At 35.9% G+C, this 16,560-nt stretch overlaps 1 protein-coding gene across 8 annotated transcripts in view; it reads right to left on the reverse strand.

The window, feature by feature from the left end:
- Nucleotides 1-16,560, reverse strand: part of ATE1 (arginyltransferase 1) — an 87,434-nt gene that overhangs the window by 16,013 nt on the left and 54,861 nt on the right. The gene's annotated exons all lie outside the window — the stretch shown is intronic.

Below are 16,560 nucleotides of genomic sequence, written 5' to 3' on the forward strand. Positions count from 1 at the left end.
CAAGTCCCAGAATTTCCACCAGTTTCACCATATTGGCTGGAAATTCTAGGAATTGCAACCCCCACACAACTGGAGGGTACCAAATTGGGGAAAGCTGATCTGGAGAATGAACCATCAAGTCTCCTCCTTCACTTCACCTGGCTTAACAAATGGGAACTAGTTCTAGAAAGGCTTTAAAAAGAAACAAACAAAAAAAGATATCAGGATATTTACATACAGTGAAAATAGCTACAATCAGCATGTACTTCAACTACTTAGCCATTTACATGATTAGTAAAGATAATGAGGCTTATAGGACTGGGCACTGGTTTGGATTCAAAAGCAAAAGGGTGTTTCAGAGTGCACGTGGGTGCACACTTAGCACCTGTCAGCAAGTTCTTAAACCAAATTCGTCTTTTCTGAGGATCGTGCTGCCACAGTGGAGGACAACCATGTGATCCCAGGAAAAGATGCAGCTGCTTTAAGGAGCTGCTGAGAGGTGCGACATCTGGACCACTACTTGTTCCAAAACTACGTTGTCCCTTCAAAACTAAAGCCTTAAACTTCTCTAGAAACCAGCATCCTCACTGATTATAAGCTGTTCAGGAAAGTAAATCTTACAGCACTTCTTTAAAATTAAATCTTTTCTGACATGTCAATTTCATCACAGATCTTGCCACTTCAATCAAAAGGAGGCTGATAGCACCTTTTCTGACTAAAACATTTTATTAAAAGGCATTAGCCACTCTCTAAAGCTGATGAAGTGAGCTGCAGCTCATGAAAGCTTATGTCTTTTAATAACATTTGTTAGGTGGAAAAGAAGCTTCTCCTCCTGATTTTTGCTACCATAGACTAGCATGGCTCTCTTTGTACAATGCCACCTCAATGTTAAACATTTGGAGCATTTTTCTTTGATTAGAGTAAAAACTGAAATAACGCTAATAACTTTTACCAATCAGGTTAGTCATCTGAATCTGCAGGAGGACATTTCTGAGCCAAATAAATATCTGCAGTATCATCATTTATACAGAATGTATGAAAAATGTATTTTCAAAGAAAATCAAACTACCTATAAGAATGCCAAATTTTAGGTAATATATATCCTTCTCACACAAAAGAGTCCAACTTTAGGCACAGACAAGTCTGAATGATGTTGAGACTAGGCAAATCAAGGCAAGCAAACGTTAACTGCAACAAGAACTATATATCAAATAAATGTCAAGCTCATTATTATATAGTGAATTAAAGACAACTTACTTATTTCCTAGTTTTCATTTAAGTTTGGTCATGGGGAACTGGCTATTTTTACACACAGATGCAAGCAGGTATTAAGCAATGATCTAACGTATGATTTTGATTCCATATCCACATACCCAGTAGGGGAGAAAGGGAACAATAAAAAGAATTAAAGGAAATTATCACCTGCCAATTATCATATTTTCATATTAAGGTACACTGGATCTTACACATGAAATATTTTTAGACCAATTAAACTGTTAAATTATTATTTCCTCAAAGAAAAAAAATCAGCAACATATTTTTTTTTATCATTTTTTATCTAATCAATGAAAACTTCACTTTCTACATTTTAGGAATTTTCTTTCAGGTGGTTTCACATATGCAGGCTAACATGTAAACAATGTTTACCATAAAAAGAACAAACTATATTCATATTCTCCACAAGACCATAATGATATGGAAATTTTCATTTATGCGTTCGATTAACCACAGCTCGTTGTTACATCCGAGTATGATGTAACAGAGCATGGTTAGTGTAAGATGTGGCTTATAAAGCTGGCTTATTTTGACAAACCACAGTTAGTACAAACCAGTTTGTCTGAATCGTTCATCAATAATGAACTGTGATTATTGGAAACAAAAGTATATAAGTATTCAGCCCCCTCCTCTGAACCAAGTTGGAGGAAGAGACTGGGGGATAAACCTAGCTGACAACAGCTCAGCAACATAGTGCTGTTCTTTCCCTCATGACAGAAAATAAGGCAGTATATCATTCAGGGCCCATTGCCATGGTTTCAGTATGTAATGACAGTCATAAAATGCCTCTTTATGTGCCACTCAGTCCATATGTATTCACTTAGAGAAAATCATAGTGGTGCACCAAATCACAACTCTGTTCTTGGCAGAAGGAACAGCTTATCATGTGGCAAAGCAGCAGAATGGAAACAGAACACCATGTCTCCACAATTATCTGGCATAATGTGTGCATCTAATTGTTTATGAGATATCCTCTAACTATAAAGTTGTCTCTTTCTAAATGGCTCTTTTGAAGTATGCAAAGTATTTGCACAACTGTTTATTGTTTCATCCCATGCATTCACTATGAGGGGACAAAGAAGACAAAATATTCCTGATGAAGCGGGAGAATATCTCATCTTCCTGTTGGAAATTGAACTGATTTGCAGTTTCGACTATAACCAATGTCAGCCTGACACAGGCTACAAACACTAACCACGACACTAGCCCATCACAGATTTATTCTAGAGGCAAATTTCAGCTGTAGTAATTATTTTGTCTCTCCTTTATTTCTCTTTCTTGGTCTCCTGCCAAAAAGGCATTCAACCAACCTCTCTAGTCACTAGTTTCCCCTTGTAAAGGATGCACTGAAAGAAAAGAAATCTTACATATGACATTCATTCAACATGGCTGGATATTTAATTGGAAACTTCTGGAGGCAAGATTGGCAGTTCTGCCTTAAGGACTCTTTAATTGAAGTATTCTCACTTTGCCTGCCTTTGTATTCTAGTTTCTGTGCTAAAAGCATCTCTGAACTTTTGTTCCAAGGCAAGGCCAAAGATTTAATGAAACTTAAGTCTGAAGATTTACTTTTAAAATATTTTGGAAAATCTAAGGGATTTGGTGAGTATTTGAGATGAGGGCATGTTAGAGGGGTTTATTTTTACAGGCTAAGCCAAATATGAAAAGTAAAGCTCCATGGAAAGATAATAGTTACAAAAAAACAAAGAAGGTCAAGTACCAGTAGCACAGAACAAACAGAGAAGGTTAAACACACATTTAATTCTTTTATCAGGTACAGTGTACATCTGTGTTCTATTTTTCCATAATAAACCCATTGATCTTTTATTAAAAGTGAATTAAGGCCTTCATCTCAGTTCCCAGCCAGCTGCTTTAAAGAGGAATCTTAACATTACATAAACAAAATAGCCTAAAATTATCAACAGCAATGTATTAAGGCAAAGGCATGAGAAAAAGTGAGCGAATCCAAAGGTTTATTAAATTCAGTCTTTTCCTTGAAAGAGGACACCAGCAGAATCCCATCAGCACAATACTACAGCAGACCCTTGCTCTGTGATTTAATTACATAAACAGAGATATGCATTATCCATCCCAAGAGAGTGCTTTGCAACTAAGTTCAGCTACTCTGTTTTCACAAACTCTGTTTAGACGGCATCACACAGAGTAAAGCAGTGTCGAACTAGGAAGAAAAAAATCCAACTATTTTGTGGATATCTTGGGCTGTTGGATGATCAAGGTTCCAGAATGCATTGCACTGGACCCTCTTTGTGGATGTCCATACCTTATGCAGAGATGCTAGGAATCAGTGGAAACAGTGCTAGGCAGTCTTAAGATCAAGGCCCAGTATGACTCTGCAACCTCATTTTACAACAATTTATTTTCACATAATGGACATGTCATAAGGCAAGAGTACAGTATCTGGCCTCACATTCAACATTCCAGAACTTACATTTTTGGAAAGCCCAGGCACACTTAAACTTGGGCCTGGAATAGAAAAAATCTGTCTAATATTTCTATTTTGATGATTTAGGATATTTTTATTGCTTCAAAATATCAGGAACAAGAACATAGCTTTTTGCTGATCATTCATGATTTTGGAAGCTAGCACTACATTCATTCTATTTTTTTAATAAGAATTTTATTAAGTCTCAAGTAAAGATAAAAGCTACATAAAAACAAAAAACTACAAAGGAAAAAAAGAAAAAACTAAAAAATTGTAGAAATACAAGAGAAAATTTTCAAAATTACAAAAAGAGGTGATTTCCGACTTGTAACTCCAAGGATATACAACAATTTTCCCTAATCAATCCCTTACTCTATATTAAAGCAAAATCACATTATTTCTATAAATCATTTCACTGACACACTATAAAAATCACTAAATACAGCTGCTCCCTCCCCTTATATTAAAAGATATATATATATATATCCCTCCTAATCAACTTTCCCCCAAGATAGCATTTAATTATTTCCTTCCTACTATTATTCTATACATTCCTGTCTACTATGAGAGAGATCAAACTAAAAAATATATAAATTGTCTGCCATTGTACTTGATAATACAACTTTAATAATCTTAATCCCATTATAGCCCAAACCATACATACATACATACATACATACATACATATTCATTCATTCATTCATTCATTCATTCATTCATTCAATTTGTCCCCGCTCATCTCCTCCCATGGGGGGACTCTGGGCGGTTTACAATAATCCATTAAAACGACCACACAATAAAACAGAATATACCAATATAAAATTATTCTAATAAATAAATATAAATAAGAGTAAAAAAAGTAAAAAGTCCAAGTGGCAGGAGAATGTAGAACAGTCCATGTGTGGGAGGAGTGGTCTATAGCAGCCATCCCCATGTAGCTTCATTCCCCTCTCCGCACCAAGCAAGGTGGCAAGCCAGGTCTTCAGACTCCTCCTAAAGGCCAGGAGCGATGGGGCCAACCTTATCTCCAGGGGCAGCATGTTTCATAGGGCAGGAGCTACTGCAGAGAAGGCCCACTTCCTGGACCCTGCCAAATGGAATTCTCTCACAGCTGGGGTCCACAGCATGCCCTCTCTACACGATCAGGTGGGGTGGGTTGATGTAACGGGGAAGAGGTGGTCCCTCAGGTAACCTGGCCCCATGCCATGTAGGGCTTTAAAGGTGATAACCAACACCTTGAATTGGACCTGGAAGCAAACTGGTACCCAGTGCAGCTTGCGCAGCAGTGGTGTTACATGTGCCCCTATAGGGGCACCAAAATCAGCCCGTGTGGCTGCATTCTGGACCAACTGAAGCTTCCGGATACTTTTCAAGGGTAGCCCCATGTAGAATGCATTGCAATAGTCTATATGAGAGATAACAAGGACATGAGTGATTGTTCAAAGGGCCTCCCAAAGGGGCATAACTGGTGCACAGCACATAGCTGCGCAAAGGTTCTCCTGGCCATGGCTGCCACCTGCTCTTCGAGCAGGAGCCGTGAGTCCAGGAGGACCCCTAGATTACGCACCAGGTCTGGGGCAGTGCAACTGCATCCAGAACCAAAGATGACAAAGTCCTGGATACGGAAGAGCCATTAACCCACAGCCACTCCATCTTACCAGGGTTCAGTTGAAGCCTGTTGTTCCCCATCCAGACCCCCACAGCCCCCAGACACCGTGAGAGGGCAGTCACAGCATCACTTACCTCACCCGGGATAGAGATGTACAATTGAGTATCATCTGCATATTGATGATACCTCATCCCATGGTGATGGATGATCTCACCCAGTGGTTTCATGTAGATGTTGAAAAGGAGCAGAGAGAGTACCAAGCCCTGTGGCACCCCACAAAGATTATTTTTTATTATACCTTAATAATCTTAATCCAAATTGTTAAAGATAAATGAAATCAGACAAACCCTAAAAGCAATCCAGATAAATTGTCCTGACAAGCAGGAACCATGCCAAGATGAGGAATAGGTCTCTAGTGTTTATTTACTGCTACAGTAGACAGAAACTGAAGAAGCGTGAGAAAACCCATACAAATAAACCCCAAAAGTCAAGGCGGGTCTGTTCTGTGTCTCTTTGAATGCCACCTCAAATTCTCGCTATTACACATGCGTTTTCCCCCCTGGATAGGGGCCCCCTCCTGCTCACCATCAGTGATCATGACATATTCTTAAACCCTTATCCCATTTGAAAATAAACCAGAGCATTTACATATCCCCACAATGTGCACAGAGTTTTCTTCTTAAAAAAACTGAATAGCCCAACTGCCCCCCTCAAAAACTCTGACTTCAGGAGACCTCCCATACATAATAATCCCTTCTTTTCCATGGCATTCCATCAGAAGATCAATTTCACTTGTGGCTTGCAATTCGATCTCTCCCTTTAATTTCTTCAACTCAACTATCCGACCTCATCCAGCATTTCAACAGAAGTCCTGATCTCACTCTTAGAAGAAACATTTCTGTCGCTATTAAATTCCTCAGTTTCATCCACAATATCCCTAACCAGAGGACACATTTTAGACCTCATATTTTCCACAATGTCCTGAATGCCTTGCATAAAAACTTGGTAGGAATCAGAAAGAATCTATTTAAGATCTTGGTGAAAGTCAGAGAAAGTCTGTTTAAAATCCTCCATGTCTCTAGCAGTAGATTATGGCACCCCCTAGGAGCTTAACCAGCAAAAGTCGAAAATATGAAAGAATTCTGGAATGTGTTTACATAAGTGAAAGGGAGATATGCAGGCAGTTCCCCAGGGAAAGTAGAAGCAGAAAACTGAAAGTTCAAAACAGCCAATTCAGCATGTAGGAAAATGCTAATATCTTCAAATTTTGTACAAAAATAATAACAGAAATACAATTATTTACTCCCAATCCTCAGTATTTGGATGGAAAACAAAGTCCAAAACTTAAAAATATTTTTTTTTAAAAAATTGATCCCAAAAGTAATGATAAGCACCAAGAGAACCCACTTCTCCTTGCTGTAGAAATCCTCTCTTAGGGTACACGTACTTAAAAGAAATATAAATCGGGTGATTTAGAAATGGGGTGGCTGGAGTTAGTGTCCCTTTAAGGCTACAGCACGGCTTGGAAATGGTGATGTCCCAGCCTCCTGGCTGCTCTTATCAGTCAAGCACAAACACTGTTTGTGATCTTCTGGCTGCAAGCAGCCATCCGGAGGACAGATGGGGTGATTCCAGGTGTTTTCCTTATTTTGGAAAAACACTCCTGGGCTTCAGGAAAAACATGCCTGAGCCCAAGAAACCTGCCGCGTTGTCAGTTCTGCCTGCTGAGCCTGTGGGCACAGCTGTTCAATCCACGATGTCCCCACCGGAAGTCAGCACTACATTCATTCTAGTGAAGTATTTCAGTATAGGCTTCTATACAAATATATATCCATATGCACGAGAGGTAAATCTGTGTATACTTGTGATTAAGACAGAGGCTACCAACCATTTCAGAGAGTGAGCTTGAGAGCAAGTCACTAAAAACCAAGTCATACACTGGCAGTAGTTGTGGTTTGCTTATTGACCTCACAAAAGATTTATCGGAGCACCATGTAGGAATGCTGAGATTATTGTGTACCGGGCACCAGTCTGACAATCTCTGTTTACAGAAAGAGTATGTCTAAACATTGTTTTTATTTTGAACATGTAGTGCTCATAGGACCAACTAATTCCATCTGTCGCAATTCTTCAGAACAATTAGATGTGACGTAACAAGCTTTCATGGTCCCTATTATGAGATCTTATTGATATACATTTGTTAAAAATGGTAGGTGAAATCTACAGGAAGCCTTTTTCCTCTTCCCCCAGGTGCTTGTTTTCCTTCTCAAATACCATCTTCGGTTAACGTTAACGTCTGAGCTCATGTAATCAACTAGAGAAGGAGAAACTATGCAGGGAAGGAGAAGAAAGTCCTTGGTATGTCTCCAAATAGCCAACTTGGACTGTATTCCTACTTCATCAACATACAAATCAGATTTCTGGTACATTCTGGTATTTTCAAAGCTCCTGTTTCAAAAACCTCAAATATTTTAAGTGGCAAGTTCTTTTTAAAGCATGAATAATTCAAGTTGTCAGATGGCTCCTAGTTCAGAGTTTACACAAGTGAGGGGAAGCTTGAAACTGGCAGACAAAAACATTCAGCACATTCTCCTCTGGTCCATCTCCTTGCTTAAGTTTTATTTCACATTTCTTGTATGCCATGCAGTGAATACAAGGGTTCAGAATGTGGTTGTGGCTGGAAATGGAAATCCATGCAGCTGTACAATGATCCGACCATTGTTAAAAGTGATTTCACACATAATATATAGTTTAATGTGAAACTTATCATAATATGGACATTTTTTCAGTATTACATTACAATCCTGCCTTACTCAGATCTTTCTGAGAAGCATTTTCCTCAATTAATCAGTGTCATGTTATTGACTTATTCAAAGAAAAGCATTTAATTAAAAAAAATTTCCTGTGCCCCATCTCATACAATTTCCATCAATAAAGATCTTAATGTTATTTTGAATTATATTCCAAAATTGTGAAATCTGAGTTTTTGAGGAATATTGAGAAAAGGATTATAGTATGTAACCCCAGATATCAAAGTCTGGATTCAAGAAATGGGTAAATTTATCAATTTTTCAAAAGGCATTTTTTTTAACTGATCAAAAAAATGACACAATATCTTTCCCTTTGGCATAGATTTCTTAATATTTTATAAGATACATTTTTCTATGTAATTATATACAATGTTAAATGATTCTATGAATATGTGATATACTTTGATGATTTATGTTAACTTAGAATCCTAATTTTTAAGATTTTTTTTGTCTATGTTTTATTTTCTTTGGTTTGGTATTGTAACTTCATTGCTAATTAATTTGTTGGATGAATGTATATTACTTCTTTAAAGTTTTGTTTAATGTTTTTTATATTGTGTTTTCTGTATGGGAATATCATTAAGTTGTTTTATTGTCTTTTCCCTTACATCCCCAGTTCTTTTCTACTTCCCATTGAGACTGAATTCCTTTTCCCTATTCCTTTTCCCACTGAATACACTGTATAGTTAATAACGTTTAAGACTTTGAATAATTCAGTCTCAAATGCCCTAAGCAGGTGGTAAAAAAACATAATGTGATTTGACCAGTTTTGTTGAATCCAGACATTATGATCTGTAAAACTAAGGTTTATGGCTTGCTTTGTTGTGTAAACTAGTCAAATTGGGCTTATTCAGTAACCCATCATTAAGCAAACCATTTCTTAGTGGAAAATGCTAACCCAGCTTATGTTTTAATGTAGCTAGGAAGATGAGAATGCAGACATGAGTGCATGGTGAAATTCTAAAAAATATAGCCTTTTATTCCTTTAATTTTAACTTCTGATGTGCTGCTCAATTCATATATACAAAGATGCCACTAATGTTTCTTTTAACAATTCAATTGAATAGTGAAATCATTCAAAGATAGAAAACTGGAACTTTCCCAGACAACTTTAAACAGTCATCTAGAGGTAAGACTGGTTAAAACCACTTTGGTGCTTGAGGTAAATAACAAATTCAGCAAGCCAGAGTTAATTCAAAAGCCCCGAATGCCCCCCTTTCATTCTTACATATAAAAGGTAAAAGTCTGTATTGAGAAGTTCTACCTGTGAAGCTCATCTCTGTGTCCCTTGAGTAGAAGCAAATTGTCATCATTTTCAAAAATGTCTCAAAATAATTCTAATCTAGACAGAGTCTAGTCAGTAACTAGGATCAAAAATGTCTTACAATGTCTATAATTTTAAAAATCCACTCTATCTGTTAACCCACAAATCAGCCAATCATATTTTAACAGCTTCGTGACAGCATTGAGTTGATATAGGATCTATCTTTACAGATGCTGGAAGGGAGGTAGGGAAGAGAAGATAGAATAACAGGTTTTTTTAAAAAAACAAAACAAAAATAGTATACTAAACGCAATAGTATAAGTGTGTTATGTTAGTGAAATGTGTTGTGTTAGTGGAGACGGTACCTATTGGGAGCCAGAGAAAGCATTTTGCATCCTTGAATTCCTTTAACCTGCTTAAGGATGTGAATATACATATTTTTAAAGGTACAGACCCCACCAGCACCGATTACCTATTATTTTGAGGAAGATGCTAGTAATTCTGATTCTGTCAAACTGACCTCTTCTTGACAGAAATGTGACAATGATGAAATTCTCAGTTTCTTTTCCCTGTGGCATAGTAGGGCTATTCAATTTTCACTAGCTCTTCAGAGAACCCTAACAAACCTGTGCCCAAGAAAAAGAAGGGAAAACAGCCCATACTGACTTGAAGAGTTTGAACTACTCTCTAGAGATAAAAAATAGGTTTTTAAAAGGTGTTTTAATGTGTACTACATACATTGAATATTGTAGTAGTGATCTTGATTGTTAGGAAGATACATTGTTCTTTGACAAGTTTACAAGAAGTATCAGTGGCTGCCAGATGAACTTTTCATAAAAACAGATTTAACAGAAACAGTATAACAAGAGCTGGAAATGACCAGTTAGGAAGGTCACTTTGTCCTGATGGAGCAGGAAGTTAACAGAAAAAGACTCAGTTCTATGTCTGATCGACAACTGTAAACAGCTCAAAAGGAACTTCTCCCAACAATTTCTATTCTTAGAAAGCATAATTTTCGCTTTATCTTTCCAGTTCCAATCTATTAATCACAGCTTTATACTTTATATTATTCTGTTTCTGTTTTAATAAATTCCAAATAATTTACATGTTTTCATATATTGGAGACCTTATCATGGATCTTATAATTTAGTTTTAGAATGAAGTGGACCTTAAAGTATAATTAAACCAAACCTACCAGTAAGAATTTCCCTTCAAGGATAATACAGAAACCCTTAACCACATGGATTCCAGAGGAAAGCATAGCTATACTACTGTTTTGTGACCTATTGGTTCTGAAAACAAAAAACAACTCTAAAGGCAAATAGTGTGTTAATACAAAAATATACAAAATACAATCATTCAGATTTTCAAAATCTGATCCTTAAATAGTATTTAAGAGTCTGTACAATACCATCAAAATGCCGAAGCAAAATACGAGAAGGAAACAAGCCTTGGACAAAATAGTATTTTAGTACTTTATTAAACTTGTATGCCACCTGACTCCCAATGACTTTATCTGCTTACTGTCATGAGTACGGATGGTGAGCAGGAGGGGGCCCCTATCCAGGGGGGAAAACGCATGCAGAGTTTAGAGGCTTTGAACTGTCCTTCAAAGAAACTCAGAGCAGACCCGCCTTGAGTTTTGGGGTTTATCTGACTGGGTTTCCCATGCTCCTTCAGTTTGGTAGGATTTTTGTCTACTAGAGCAGTTAATAAACACTAGAGACTAATTCCTTGTCTCAGCGTAGTTTTTGCTTCAGTTAGGACACTTGCATCACCATGTATCTTCCAGAGTCAGTTTCAGGGTAAAGAGAGAATATGAACCTGGGACTCCTTATTAATCAACTAATATAATCACTATATTGCAGAAACTCTATTTGGGAATCTTAGCAATACAGTACAGTTTAGATTCCCAGAGAAGTACACTATAAGAAAGTATTAATTACAATTATGTAAAAAAGGTATTATACACGCTGACAGGCAATATTATACCACTTTCTTAAGACCCTAATATGTCTTTTATAAAAAAATTTTAAGGAGCTAAAACATTTTTTCTACTTCATCTTTTTTTTTTTCCAATTGAGTTCCTTACTCAAAATCCTGATGAAGCAGATTAAAACATGGCGGATTAAAACATAGTTTTTTATTGTCCATGCACTTGCGCTGATGTGTACACTGTGTACTGATGTGATGATTGTTTAACACTCCATAAAAATCCTTGTTTTTAATTGAACAGTACAAAAATCACCACTCTTATGTGGTGATTCTGTTGTTCCAAATGTCCTCTAATTTTGTGCCATTTAAAACATCTCTGGCAAACTAAGAGACACTAGAAAACCAGCTACAGAACAAAGGAGAGAGACAAAATTGGCTGCAGATTATTATATTATGTATAAAAATAAATCATATGTTGTAGATGCATATTTAACTGCAGGAGTGAATCCTCAGGTAGCATATGCATTAATTAAATACAACTCCCATAAATTCTTGATAGGAATAAAACAAAGAACAAAATCCATAGCCAAGCAATGCAGTTATTGCAACCACAATTCATATGACCATTTTAGTTATTTAATCCAGGCTCTGATCATTCTCCTATGCAGGCTGACTGGAAATAATTGGCTAGAGTTAAGAATGGTTCTTTACTAACTGGGAAGAAAAACTGAATGGGAAAGACCAGGAGTTAGAGGTTCATTCAATTCAGAACACACCTTCCAGCTACAAGTCTGCTGTGGCATGAGGAAAGGAATCCTGAACTATTGCTACATGGGCTTATTTTCAGCTATCAAGATAATTCTCACTTTTTAGTCAAGAGTTTTCATTAATACTCCAAATTTTTCTAATGTGAGAATTTATCAACATTGTTCAGGAACTTAACTGGAGAAGAATAATAAACAATACATCATATGATCATAAAGCATTACTGAATGAATTGCAAGGCCCTGAAAAGGGTCAAAGCTCTCAGAAGACTCTTTAGTATTTCATCCTATGCTAAAACAATGTAATAAAAAGATTATGTAATTAGCCTTTCAGGACCAATAAATACTATTTAGTCTACAGCAGTTTTTGTACCTTGGCTCCAGACTGCTGATGACAGAAAGACAATGTTTTATGGATTCTCTACTGAGGTAAGATCTCTGAATGTTTATTTAAAGTTAAAATAATAATATCTCAGTGATTTCATGTATAGACACAGTTCTAAAAAGCTAAATAGGAGAAATATGCATAATTAAAATAAAGAAAATCAGTATTTTTTCTAAATATTTTGCATGTTTCTTGACTTTAACTGCTTTTATTTATCTATGGTTTTCATCACTGCAAAATTACCTACTGACTTTTAAAAATACTGGAGTACAATACATTTTTATAGCAAAGAAATAAGCCATCCCTCCAAAAAAGTATATGCATTTATTCTCTCTTGTATATATTTACACATGATAATATAAAATATACATTCATACATATGTTGTTCTGGAAAGAGAAAAGAAATAATAAATGTTTCAATTTTAATAAAAAAATCCAAGATACACATATTTCATAAAGTGGTATAATTCAGTATCAGCTTCAATTTCACTGTACGCTGTTATCAGACCCAGAAAATAGTTTTAAAATAGTTTTAAGAAACTTATATAAAGAAGCTTCCATTAATATTTTTGCACAACTGCACATAGAAGCAGACATAAATATGCAAAGTAGCATCAAGACTGAATCATGAATTTGGATTTTCATGTTACATATAGCCCCTTTATCAGAATTTCTCTTTACATTTATAAATTCTATATGCTGCACAATTTCCATATTATCTATTATATAACACTGGCTTTTTTATATGCATGATGAGAACCAAATTGCTGTTTTGAAAACTACAAAAGGGAAAGGTCAATACAAGTTTTTTAGAATTTGTAACACTACTCAAACTGTTAAGAATGAATTCTCTGTTTTACTTTGCCAGAATAGATACTCTTGGCTCATTATATATTCTCATTCCTTAACTACAGCTTTCCTCAAGATAATATCATACTTTTATCTTAAATTAAGACTACATTTTAGTAAATCAAAATGACAGTATCTTTTTCTTATTAAACACTTTAGCATATGGCCTGATTTAAATTGCCAAAACAGATTAAGTACAAAATATAGCTAAACAGCTGGTATTATCCCATCCTCCTATGTTACGCATGGCTTCACTGAAATTCTCAGAGGAATAATAGGAAAACAATTGCTTATATTTATGAGAAATTATTTTAATAATTCAATATAAAAATTTAAATTCAATTCAATTTAAAAATTCAAATGTTGTAATGTTTGAAATTTAATATGTGAGCTCTAGAAAGTATCAGAATTATCTTTTTTTCCTACGTTCTATGTTATTTCAAAACTTCGTAATTCTTTTCATCTAATTTAATGTTTAAACCGATGAACTATTAGAAGGTATTCTACAGGAGAACGCCTTCCTTTATATTTGGCATAGTTCGTCCAATATTAATGACACATCAGTTGTAAGCAGACAACAGAACTGATCTCAGCTATCTGACTAGTGAGCTGCAGAGTTGAAGAACATTCTTATACTACATGCTACTTTAGGATGTCCCACAAATTCAAAACCAAATCTACAGGTTTCCTATTAGTAAAATTCCAGTTCTGCATAAAATGAAGATCATTTTCTCTGCAAAGAAAGGCTGTGTGTTTTAAGTAGGGCCAACTGTATTTTCATTATGGAACCGGTTCCATCATGCACAATGATACAATAAGTACTCAATGGCTGGAAATTACTGATCCCAGTATTACAGCATAAAAGTAGGGGAGATATTTAGTTGAATAGATTCATAATGAACTGCATTACAGCTTTAATAAAAGCTTACTGTATACTAACTACAGGATCATGGAACAACTAGAGAAACATCTACAGAGATTTGAGAGCATGAAGAATTCATTCAGTTCTCAGTAAAAAACAGATAGGGGTGTGTGTGAGAGAGTATATATATATAGTATTTTCTTGCAAAATAGATTCTAAGATATAATGGGATTCACACAGAATTGGTGTTCCAAAAAAGACAAATCATATTACAGTGTATATGACAAGTTTCCAGAAATCATCTCTCTTCATATTTTAGTAATGTAAATCACAAGCCATTATAGTAGATCTTCACTATTTTGATTTAATTCACAACTAACTTCTTTGTATTTTGCTATGATTAGTAAGTGTATAGCTTAGTAGGGCATGAATTAGTCATGATAAAAGCCTCCCTAGTGCCTCATTCTAGAACAGTTTGTTTCTAGCTTGTTATGTGAATCTGGAATTAATCTTTCTGACAGCTCTATTTGACAGCAATAGTCAAATTCCCCATAACAAGTCAGAGGCTGTTAACCTCCTTCACTTTTCTCTCAATTATCCTGAAATTCAAACTTTTAAATAAACATTTTTTTTAAAAAAAATTAAAAGCCAATTTATTACTTCTATGGTTTATGTTCTCTTATTAAAAAAAAATTACACATGTGAAATAAAGGTGTTTGGTAAATTATCTTAATTGTATAAGAATGTGTCCAAACTGATCTAAACATGTATTATCTGCAGAAAAAAAAAATGAAGAAGCATTTACATTCTTGAAGCTAATCAAAAGTGCATGTTGACATGTTTCTATGGAAGACAAATACTTCTGTCTTCTTTACAGCCATCCCAAGATTGTGCAGATTCTACTCATAAATGTCAGAAAACTGAAGTTTTCATCCCATACTCCAAGGTCAACTAAACAAACCATTTTAAACAATCTTGACCTAATACTTTGTCTTATATTACAAAACGCTGCCAAAATTTTGGTTTAGACATTCACAGACCAGAAATACTCATCACACAAACACTCCCAATTAACTTTATCTTTCATTTTAAGTGTATTACCTTCAAGATATCCACATTTAAAACATGTATAATAATATGCCCAGACTTTTCATTCAAGCAAGAATCAGATTTCAAGATCTTTGCTCCTGCAGATATACAGTGGATATAAAAAGTCTACACACCCCTGTAAAAATGCCAGGTTTTTGAGATGTAAAAAAAATCAGACCAAGATAAATCACTTCAGAATTTTTTCCACCTTTAATATAACATAAAAGCTGTACAATTCAATTGAAAAACAAACTGAAATATTTTAGGGTGAAAAAATAAAAATAAAAAACTAGAATAACATGGTTACATAAGTGTGCACAACCTTAAACTAATACTTTGTTGAAGCACCTTTTGATTTTATGACAGCATTCAGTCTTTTGGGGTAGGAGTCTATCAGCATGGCACATCTTGCCTGGGGAATCTTTGCCCACTCTTCCTTGCAGAAGCACTCCAAATCTGTCAGATTGCAAGGGCATCTCCTGTGTCCAGCCCTCTTCAGGTCACCCCCCAGATTTTCAGTTGGATTCAGGTCTGGGCTCTTGCTGGACCATTCCAAAACTTTGATCTTCTTCTGGGGAAGCCATTCTTTCGTTGATCTGGAGGTATGCTTTGGGTCGCTGTCGTGTTGAAAGGTGAACTTCCTCTTCATCTTCAGCATTTTAGCAGAGTCCTGAAGGTTTTGTGCCAAAATTGACTGAAATTTGGAACTGTTCATAATTCCCTCCACCTTGACCTAAGCCCCAGTTCCAGCTGAAGAAAAGCAGCCAAAGCATAATGCTGCCACCACCATGCTTCACTGTGGGTATGGTGTACTTTTGGTGATGCGCAGTGTTGTTTTTCTGCCATACTTTTTGGAATTATGGCCAGAAAGTTTAACTTTGGTCTCATCAGACCATAACACATTTTCCCACATGCTTTTATCAGACTTGATGTAGGTTTTTGCAAAATGTAGCTGGGCTCCGATGCAGCCCAGACATATGAAGAATATGGGAGATTGTTGTCACATGTAGTACACAACCAGCCAGAAATTCCTGCATCTCCTTTAATGTTGCTGTAGCCTTCTTGGCAGCCTCTTGGACCAGTTTTCTTCCTGTTTTTTCAATTTTGGAGGGACATCCAATTCTTGGTCATGTCACTGTTGTGCCATATTTTCTTCACTTGTTGATGACTGTCTTCGCTGTGTTCCATGGTATATCCAATGCCTTGGAAATTTTTTTGTACCCTTCTTCTGACTGATACCTTTCAACAGTGAGTTCCCTTTGATGCTTTGTAAGCTCTTTGCAGACCATGGCTTTT

Source organism: Candoia aspera, chromosome 6 (assembly GCF_035149785.1).
Source record: "Candoia aspera isolate rCanAsp1 chromosome 6, rCanAsp1.hap2, whole genome shotgun sequence".
NCBI lineage: Eukaryota > Metazoa > Chordata > Lepidosauria > Squamata > Boidae > Candoia > Candoia aspera.